Source organism: Aphidius gifuensis, linkage group LG4 (genome assembly GCF_014905175.1).
Source record: "Aphidius gifuensis isolate YNYX2018 linkage group LG4, ASM1490517v1, whole genome shotgun sequence".
NCBI classification, from domain to species: domain Eukaryota; kingdom Metazoa; phylum Arthropoda; class Insecta; order Hymenoptera; family Braconidae; genus Aphidius; species Aphidius gifuensis.
Window position 1 is genome coordinate 9,325,339 of NC_057791.1, and position 8,942 is coordinate 9,334,280.

At 26.8% G+C, this 8,942-nt stretch overlaps 1 long non-coding RNA gene across 1 annotated transcript; it reads right to left on the bottom strand.

The window, feature by feature from the left end:
- LOC122854999 lies at positions 1 to 1,524 on the bottom strand. Its single transcript, XR_006374030.1, has 4 exons — positions 1,350 to 1,524; positions 487 to 1,280; positions 187 to 415; positions 1 to 117 (listed from the first exon to the last, which is right to left on the bottom strand). It is a non-coding gene; the product is annotated as an uncharacterized LOC122854999 (long non-coding RNA).
- Between the last annotated feature and the right edge of the window lie 7,418 nt (positions 1,525 to 8,942).

The following is an 8,942-nucleotide window of genomic DNA, read 5'->3' on the forward strand; positions in this document are numbered from 1 at the left end:
ATAAATTTTTAATTCATCATAAAATTTATATGTATCACCAATATCAACATTTATTATTGCTCTGTTCTTTCTCGTGGTGAACGAGAATCTGTATCACACCCACTTGTCAACAACATACTAAAAAAAACATTAAAAATTAATAATCATTCATTTATTTACGAAGTTAAACAACATTACAAATATTACCATTACTAACAGCTCCCAGCAACATATAAAAATATCAGCTGTAACAGCTGCTTGTGTTGTAATCAGTTGAACCAGCTGTGTGTAGCAGCACCAGGTCCAAATAATGTTATGTCTCTTGGTTCACCATTAAAATTTTGTATATTATTATCAATTCATTAAAATGACATTGCTTGATCCTATTTACAATCATTACAAATATTACTTTTATCAGCAGTATCAAAAAAACCTACTAAAGAAATAAACAAAGTATTATTTATAAAAGTATTACAAAGTTGGTAGTAGCAAATAGAATATAATTACCAAGTATACCAAATCTGCACTTGAATTTAGCAACAATATCTTGATAAAAAACAGCAAAATTCTTGTGGGAGTAATTACTTGTGCAAATTTAATTAAAAATAACATTTTATCTTTAATTAAATGAGCAAAACCACCATAATTACAAAAATCAACAATAATATATGGTAACCTTTTTGGAATTGATGATTGATTAATATCTTATTTACTTAAATTAACAACTTTTTTATCTGTTGACCAATCAGTTGTACATTCTAACAAGGCTTTTTTAAAGTACATTGTTGCCATTGATCCAACATCTTCTGGTAATTATGCACAAATCATTTGCATATGTTAAAAAGTTTTAATCACATTGAAACTTCAAAAAATATTGGACACTCGTTATTATCAGTAAACATTTTCGTTTATTATGTTTTGAATAATTTTAATTCATCATAAAAATCTTCATGAAGCTATGTTTGACATGATACATTATGTATTGGTGATATAATACAATGTCCAGGTATCAATAAATGTGTAAGCATTTTTTTACTATCAAGACATGAATGAAAAATAAACAACATTACAAATATTATCATTACTGACAGTTTTTTGATATTAAAATATCAGCTGTTATAGCTACTAGGGCTGAATGTAATCAGCTGAACCAGCAATAGCAGCTCCAGATCCGAATAATGTTATGTCTTTTGGTTAACCATTAAAATTTTGTATATTATTATAAATTCATTGAAATGACATTGCTTGATCTAATTTACATTGATTACAAATACTACTTTCATCAGCAGTACTTAAAAAACCTACCAAACAAATAAACAAAGTATTATTTATCAAAAAACAATTGGTTAGTAACAAATAAAACATATTACCAAGTACACCAAGTCTGTAGTTAAATGTAACAACAATATCTTGAAAAAAAAAAGCAATATTCTTCATATACAGTAGAATACAATAGAATTTCTACTTGAACTTCTTTAATTAAACTTTTAACACTTTTTTTATGTATTTTTTATGTTATCAATAATCTGTACCCTTTGTAAACCATCAAACAGTCATTATATAATTAATCTGCAAAAAAAATAATGAAAACATGATGAATAAAAAATATTATACTTTTTTTTAAATAATTACAAAATTAAACCTTTGTTGTTGTTGTTGTTGATAGTTGTTGTCAACTAGCTCCCTTCATATAATAATTATGACAACTTGGTTGAATGTTTATTTATCAGTAGTTAAATAACAATTGGTATTATAAATTGACAAGTTGGTTCACAGATTATTTATGGCACTTAATTATTATAAACATTGTTGATAAGATTACCAACAATTTATTTGTTTAATTATTTTTTGTTGGTAAAATAATTTAAAGAATATAACCCCAAAAATTTATTTAACGATTAAAATAATAATTGTTTAAATTAATGTCAACCGTTATTGCTTATTATTTTATGATTAAATAATATTTATAAATTATTAAAAGTACTTATAAATAATGAACAACACTTTAAAATTTTATAAATAATTATTAAAGTCTAAACAAATAGCACCAACTGCTTACTGCACAACAGCAAGTTAAATTATTAGATAAATTTAAAACAATACGTAAAGAATAAAAAAAAAAAAAAAACAAAAACTAATAATAATTTCAATTATTATTATTATATTATTTATTTATACAAATTATTTATTTATTTTTTTAAATTAAATAATTTATTTTTCCGGATGCCTCTTGTTTTTTTTTTTTTATCTAAGGCAGACATGTTGGTTTTTTATCTCGGCTATCTCAAACTAAACTCGGCTTTTTTTTTTTCATATATCATAGTGTACGGTGGCTTAAGGGACGCATGGAAGGGGAAAAATAGGCTTCAAGGGAAAAAACTCAGTTCCAAACTCTCAGTAGCTCGCCTGTAGGGGTATCCAATTGGACCCTGAATATATAATTTTATAAAATACAATTTATCTAAAATAAAAAAAAGTTCGGCGCTTACCACAGGACATTACAACATATAACCGATAAATAGCCGTTTTTTTCATATTTCAACTCTATTTTTAACCACTTTGCGCATTCGTAGGAATTTTTCGTAGAAACACGCCGAAGATGTTTACACATGATAAACCCGTGAGTCTAGATGGCTCACAATTTTTTTTTTTTTTTTTAAGGGTTGAAAAAACAGATATCCATCATTATTTATCAATTTTATATTATCAAGTTGATTCATTCATCCTGCATTTCCATAATTCATTCTTGAACTTAATGACAAATAAGATTTCATTGTTGATGTTATCAAACAAAAAACAAAAATAAATATTTGTACAAAAAGGAGAGTCAAGTATTCGAAATTAATTTCAATTTTATTTTTTTAGACATACGATAAAGAGGATATCAAAAAAGTCAAGTACAAAAGTATTTATTTCTTTACAATTCATTGACCCATATGAATGGTCTCAACTTTCGACAAAATTTTATACTTGACCCCGCCTGGTTCTTCCGAAATAAAATTTCAAGCCTACACACTTTTATAATTGTATATAATATTCACGACGACATTAATGATGTTGTGGGCTTGTTGCTCTACGATTTCACCGGATTTTACCCTGTAAGGTAGTGTGTCCACAAGCTAGATTATTCCTGCACGTTCTTGCAGCAAGAATTCACATCACTAGTTACTATTATATTTTACCTAGATATTACTGAATTCCTGAATATATTTTGGTAATATCTAGTGAATAGTGGTGCAATATTTTGCATTGAACTTAGAAGTCTAGCATAAGAATACACCGCTTAATTCTATTCTTTCAACTATACAATCATGGCCTGCTTTAGTTAATTTGACGACAATTAATTGTAAGTTTTTACCATCCATACTCTTTGAAACAGATACAACTGTACCAAGCGCACCATTGACCATGCCTAAAAAACTCAGTTCCAAACTCTCAGTAGCTCGCCTGTAGCTCCATCTTATGAATTATAAGGGTAACATTTAAGGGAGTAAACGCATCCCCGGACACCCCCGAATATTCCTGACCTACCCTACGGTCAGCTTATGCCATTGACCCAGGATATCGATCAGTTCACTGGGATCTCTGATCCCGTGACTACCAACTCTAACTGCTTTAATATGTACGTTAAAAAGTCTTAGAATAATTTTAAGAGTCACCAGCTGAAAACTGTAAGTTATTTTCATCCAATATTTCATTGATTTATTTTACTTCAATATTTTTAATTATATTTACGTAATATTTGGTTACGCAAATTATTAATTTCAACTCATTAAAATCATACTGGATATAACTTGTAATAAATTCAGACCGCATGGTCTAAGTTGTCTTGTTCTTTTAATTTAAATTCAAGTGCAAGCTTTGTGTTAAATTATTTAATTAAATAAATATTGAATAAAGTAAAATATAATTGGCCGATTTAAGCAAGAATTTGCTTGTTGAAAATATTTAATTATTTTATTTAACAATCAACGACCTAGTGGTCATGAATTTGGGTTTAGCTACGACCTGTAAAGTATAGTAAAGCGTTTATGTAATTATTAAATCAAACAAATGTAAAAGTGATCTTCTTTATAATTTTTATTGTAAATTCAGTGTTACACAAGTGCGTCAATTATCTTAAGGTCCACGTTGGTCCAAATTTAACTATCTGTTACTGAACATCAATACCATTAGTAAAGTTGTGGTATTTTAATAATAGATTTACCATTTTATTTTTTGTGTTTGACTCAAGTTTTTATAAATTATTTGTGTTTAATTTGTGTACTCTTTTCACGTATTTTTCAGGTTCTTTTTTACCTCTCCCTACATTGCGCAATTTATTATTTCCCTACCTTTCTAATGTTCCTTTGCTGGGCAGGATAAACAAGGTTAATAAAAATACATATCTAACTGGGTTATTTTATGGGACAATATTGATTGTCTAATAAGTAATCCGGCTACGATATTTCAATGTCGTATAGCGATTGAAATAACGATTAATTCTCAAATTTAATAATGGTAATCAATAGAGATCGTCGGGAAAAAGAAAATGTCTTTAAAAAAATTTCGATATCTCAAATAGTTTTCGAGTTATAATATTTTTTAAAATTTCGATATATCGATTTTTTTTTTATATTAATTTAATAATAGAAGTCGGTTAAACTCATCAAGGAGAAAAAAAAAAAATTACATTTTTTTGATCGCGCGAACAGTTTTCGAATTATCGATATCTTTTGAAAGTTAATGATAATTTTTTTTCATAATTGATAATATAATGGAGCTAAGTAAAAAAATATAGCTGAGTAAAGAATATAGCTAAGTTAAAACTTAGCTGGTAAATTTATGTAGATATTGTGTGTTTGGCTACAGATATATAGGTAAGTGAAAAAAATAGCTAAGTAAAAAATATAGCTAAGTGAAAGATATAGCTGGAGAAACTATGTAGATATTGTGTGTTTGGCTATAAATATAGCTAAGTAAAAAATATAGCTAAGTAAAAATTATAGCTGGTAAAATTATGTAGATATTGTGTATAGTGTGCTTAGCTATAAATAGCTAAGTAAAAAATATAGCTAAGTAAAAAACCTAGCGACCAAGTAAAAAAAACTTGGATATATTCATTAATTTCGAAAAAAAAAATATATTCGTGCTTAATAATACGCGACAATCAAAAATTAGCAGTTTTTTTTTTTAAAACTTCGACTTTTTTTTTTTGAAAAAAGAAAAAATGTATACATTTAAAAAAAAATATCGATAATTTGATAACTATTCGAGATATAAAAATTTTTATTTGGGCTTTTTTTTTAGCTTGGCGAGTTTTATTGATTGCCTTTATTAATATTAAAAAAAAAAAAATATTAATATATCGAAATATATAAGTTATTATAACTCGAAAATTATTCGAATTTTTTTATGTTGACTTTTTTTTTTACTTGACGAGATTTATTGATAGCCATTATTTAATTTGAGAATTAATCGTTATTTTAATAACTATACGATATATAACCGATAAATAGCTGTTTTTTCCATATTTCAACTCCATTTTTAACCACTTTGCGCATTCGTAGGAATTTTTTCCGCATTTTTCCCGTCATCGTGAGAAAATTTTCTATAAAAACCGAATAAAAAAACATGTTGTCTCGGTTATGATAATATCTTCTGAAATTCCTCTGTACAATTACAATAATAATTTTCTCTTTCAAACTAACACATCAATGTCTATTTCTCTTTTTTTAAAACATAAAATTAGTCAATATTATGAATAAATTATTATTGTATAATAATTCAATATTATGTTTTGAATTTAGGAAATATTATTTTATATAAACAATAATAATAGGTATATTAATCTTGTAAATGAAAAATACTTGCATATGCATGTATATATATGTACAATATGAACTTTACTTCGGCTAACAAATGCAAGTATAACTAATAAATACAAATAAAATACTTGTATATTAATATATACAACGGCGCATATAAAAAATAAATTAAATATATAAATACGCGCATTTAAATTCATCTATACTACAAAACACTTGATGGTAACGGTTACCGACCGATTACCATGGCACTACAAGGCACAATGTAGACTGACAGAAAATGGATTCCTGCTCAGATCCGTTACCGGATCTGACGTCTAAACTCTATGTTTTTTCCTTTTACTCATACCCAACCCGCGCCTAAAGATGTTGACACATCAAAAAAACCACTTATATACAAGCAAGGAAGGCAAGAAGGCCATTTTCAAAATTGACAATTCTCTTCGTTCTAAACTCTTCTGTGAATAGTTTCATATTTCATATTTTTGGAGTGGGCCGAGACTGAAATAAATAAGGACCGTTATTTCAATCCATTTCATTTCACAAACTGTTTGGTATGTCAAGACTTACGATATGTATCAAAAAGTTTAAAGATAAAATAAAGTTTAGATGGTTAATTTCAGGTATGGAGTTCTTGTTGTAAGCGATTGGGAAATGACTCTCCATCCTTGAAAAAATATAACAATAGCACTAATATATTAAATGTTAACTTGAGGCAAAATAAAAAGGTTGATAAAACAGTGGAAATTGGTTCTGATAACCCGAATAACCAATAATTTTAGAACAACAAACAGAAATTTCTCCATGTATTCGAGGTATGAAAAATATAAATTACATTAACATAAAATGTTATGTTGATTAGCTAAAACTTCATTTAATTTTTTATCTTTTATATATATTGAAGTCCTAGCCTCAAAAAGTACGAATAGCGATTCGTCAACAACCAGTGTTATAAGTGTTGCAACAAGGTTATCAGTTTACAAATTTTGAATAATTTACCAATACCTTCAAAAAAAAAATGAAAATTGAGTCATATCCGAAAGCAAAAATAGACGAAGTGGCAGCTAACTTAAAAAACACACTTGGGTCTCCTGATAGGGCTTCTTCTGATAATAAATTGAAAAAAAATGAAATGTATTTTCAAAATTTATTAAACGCTTTGAAATTTTAATTTCATGCTGTTGATACGAGTAAGGCAGAGAAATTGCAAATACTGACATTTTTACAAGATGAGTGAGGTGACGAAGAAATTCCGACGGTTATGGATACAGCACAACACATGGCAAAATCCGCAAAAAAATGACGTACTGATTAAGGCATCTTTTCTCTTCCGAATTCAAACTTAGGTTAGTAATAATTTTTGAATTTTTTTTTTTTTCTTATACATCTTCAGAATATTACATCGCATACATTTTGTTTAATAAACTTATAGCAAGAAGATTGTCTGATGAAGTAAAATCAATTGTTATATCGTTTTACGAAGATAAAAGAAAGAGTGCAACCTTACCAGGCTTGAAAGATTATATTCCTGTACGTGACAAGGATAGAAACAAAGTGCACATGCAAAAAAATCTAGGTCTTCCGAACTTAAAGGAAAGGTTAGAACGTTATCGTAAAGAGCACTATGATAAAAAAATAAGTTTTTCGAAATTTGCTCCTTTACGACCAAAGCGTTGTGTATTAGCGGGTGAATCAGGCACACATGCAATGAGCGTGTGTTCGCCTCATCGAAATTTTAAGCTTATGATTCTAGGTACGTAAGAGTTCGTAGCAAATTTCCTATGATTCAAATTATTATGCAAATAATTGATCAATAACTAATCTATGAACGAATAATCATTAAAAAATTTCATTGATTAAATATTACGTTGAAGTGAACTGCATTAAATAGTTCAAAGCCCACACGGAAATAAAATATATAATTTATATATAAAATTATATATAATAATTATATATAACAATTATATATACTATTGGGCGAAAACGTGTATATAATTTATATAAAATTTATATATAACGATTATATATAATAGTTTATATAAAATTATATATATATTTTATATAAAATTATATATAAATTTTATCACATCCCCCCCCCCCCTACTCCTCTCCCAAGAATTGTTTTTATTTAAAAATTTTCTTGAATTTTAATTTAAAAAAACCAAAAAACAAATCTTCCATCAGGATTCGAACCCGGGCCGTTCTGGTTGGAAGGCAAGTACTTTACCTCGAAGTCACAAATCTTACGATAGATAGTTGTAAAAATATAGATAAGAATATGATTTTTCTCAATTTTTTTACTTTGCTGTTTTAATCATAATTCTATTACTGACTTTTATTCAAATATATAAAATATTAATTTTAACATCTCTTTGTTCATATTTTTATGGAAAAAAAGATAAAATCGGTATTAAAACCACAAAGTAAAAAAATTGAAAGAAGTCATATTCTTATTTATATTTTTGCAAAGATTTTCCATAAGATTTGTGGCTTCGAGGTAAAGTACTTCAACCAGACTATCTGATGGAAGATTTGTTTTTGGTTTTAAATTAAAAAGAAAACAAATAAAACAATTCATGGAGGAGGAAGAAGGGGAATGAGATAAAATTTATATATAATTTTATATAAAAAATATATATAATTTTATATATAAATTATATATTTTATTTCCGTGTGGGAGATAAACGAATTAACAAAAAATTATTATTTTTTTTTTTCAGGTTGTAACTTGTCTGATTTAACAAAAAATACTGAACTTCCATTGGTAAACTATCAACACTGTATAGACGCTATTTCTTGTCATAATTTAACTGATAAGTGTTTTTGAAGTGAAACTTCTTTAGAATGGGCAGTAAAAAAAAAAAAACAAAAGATGGATGCAACGAAAGAAACGGTATGAAAGTAAGTAATTTTAAATTATTTTTTATCTTGTTTTATTTATTTATTCCCTTGACAACGATACGAAAAAATTTGTTTGAAATTTGTTTCAAAATTTCAGTTACATAAAAGATTCAAGAGACAAAGGTGAATATTAAGGTTAAAACTTTCATTATATACAATATATAATTTATTATGTTATTTTTGATCAAATACTGAGTATTTAAAATTAATCTGTTAAATAAATAAATAATACACAAGATAATGGTTATTCAAGTG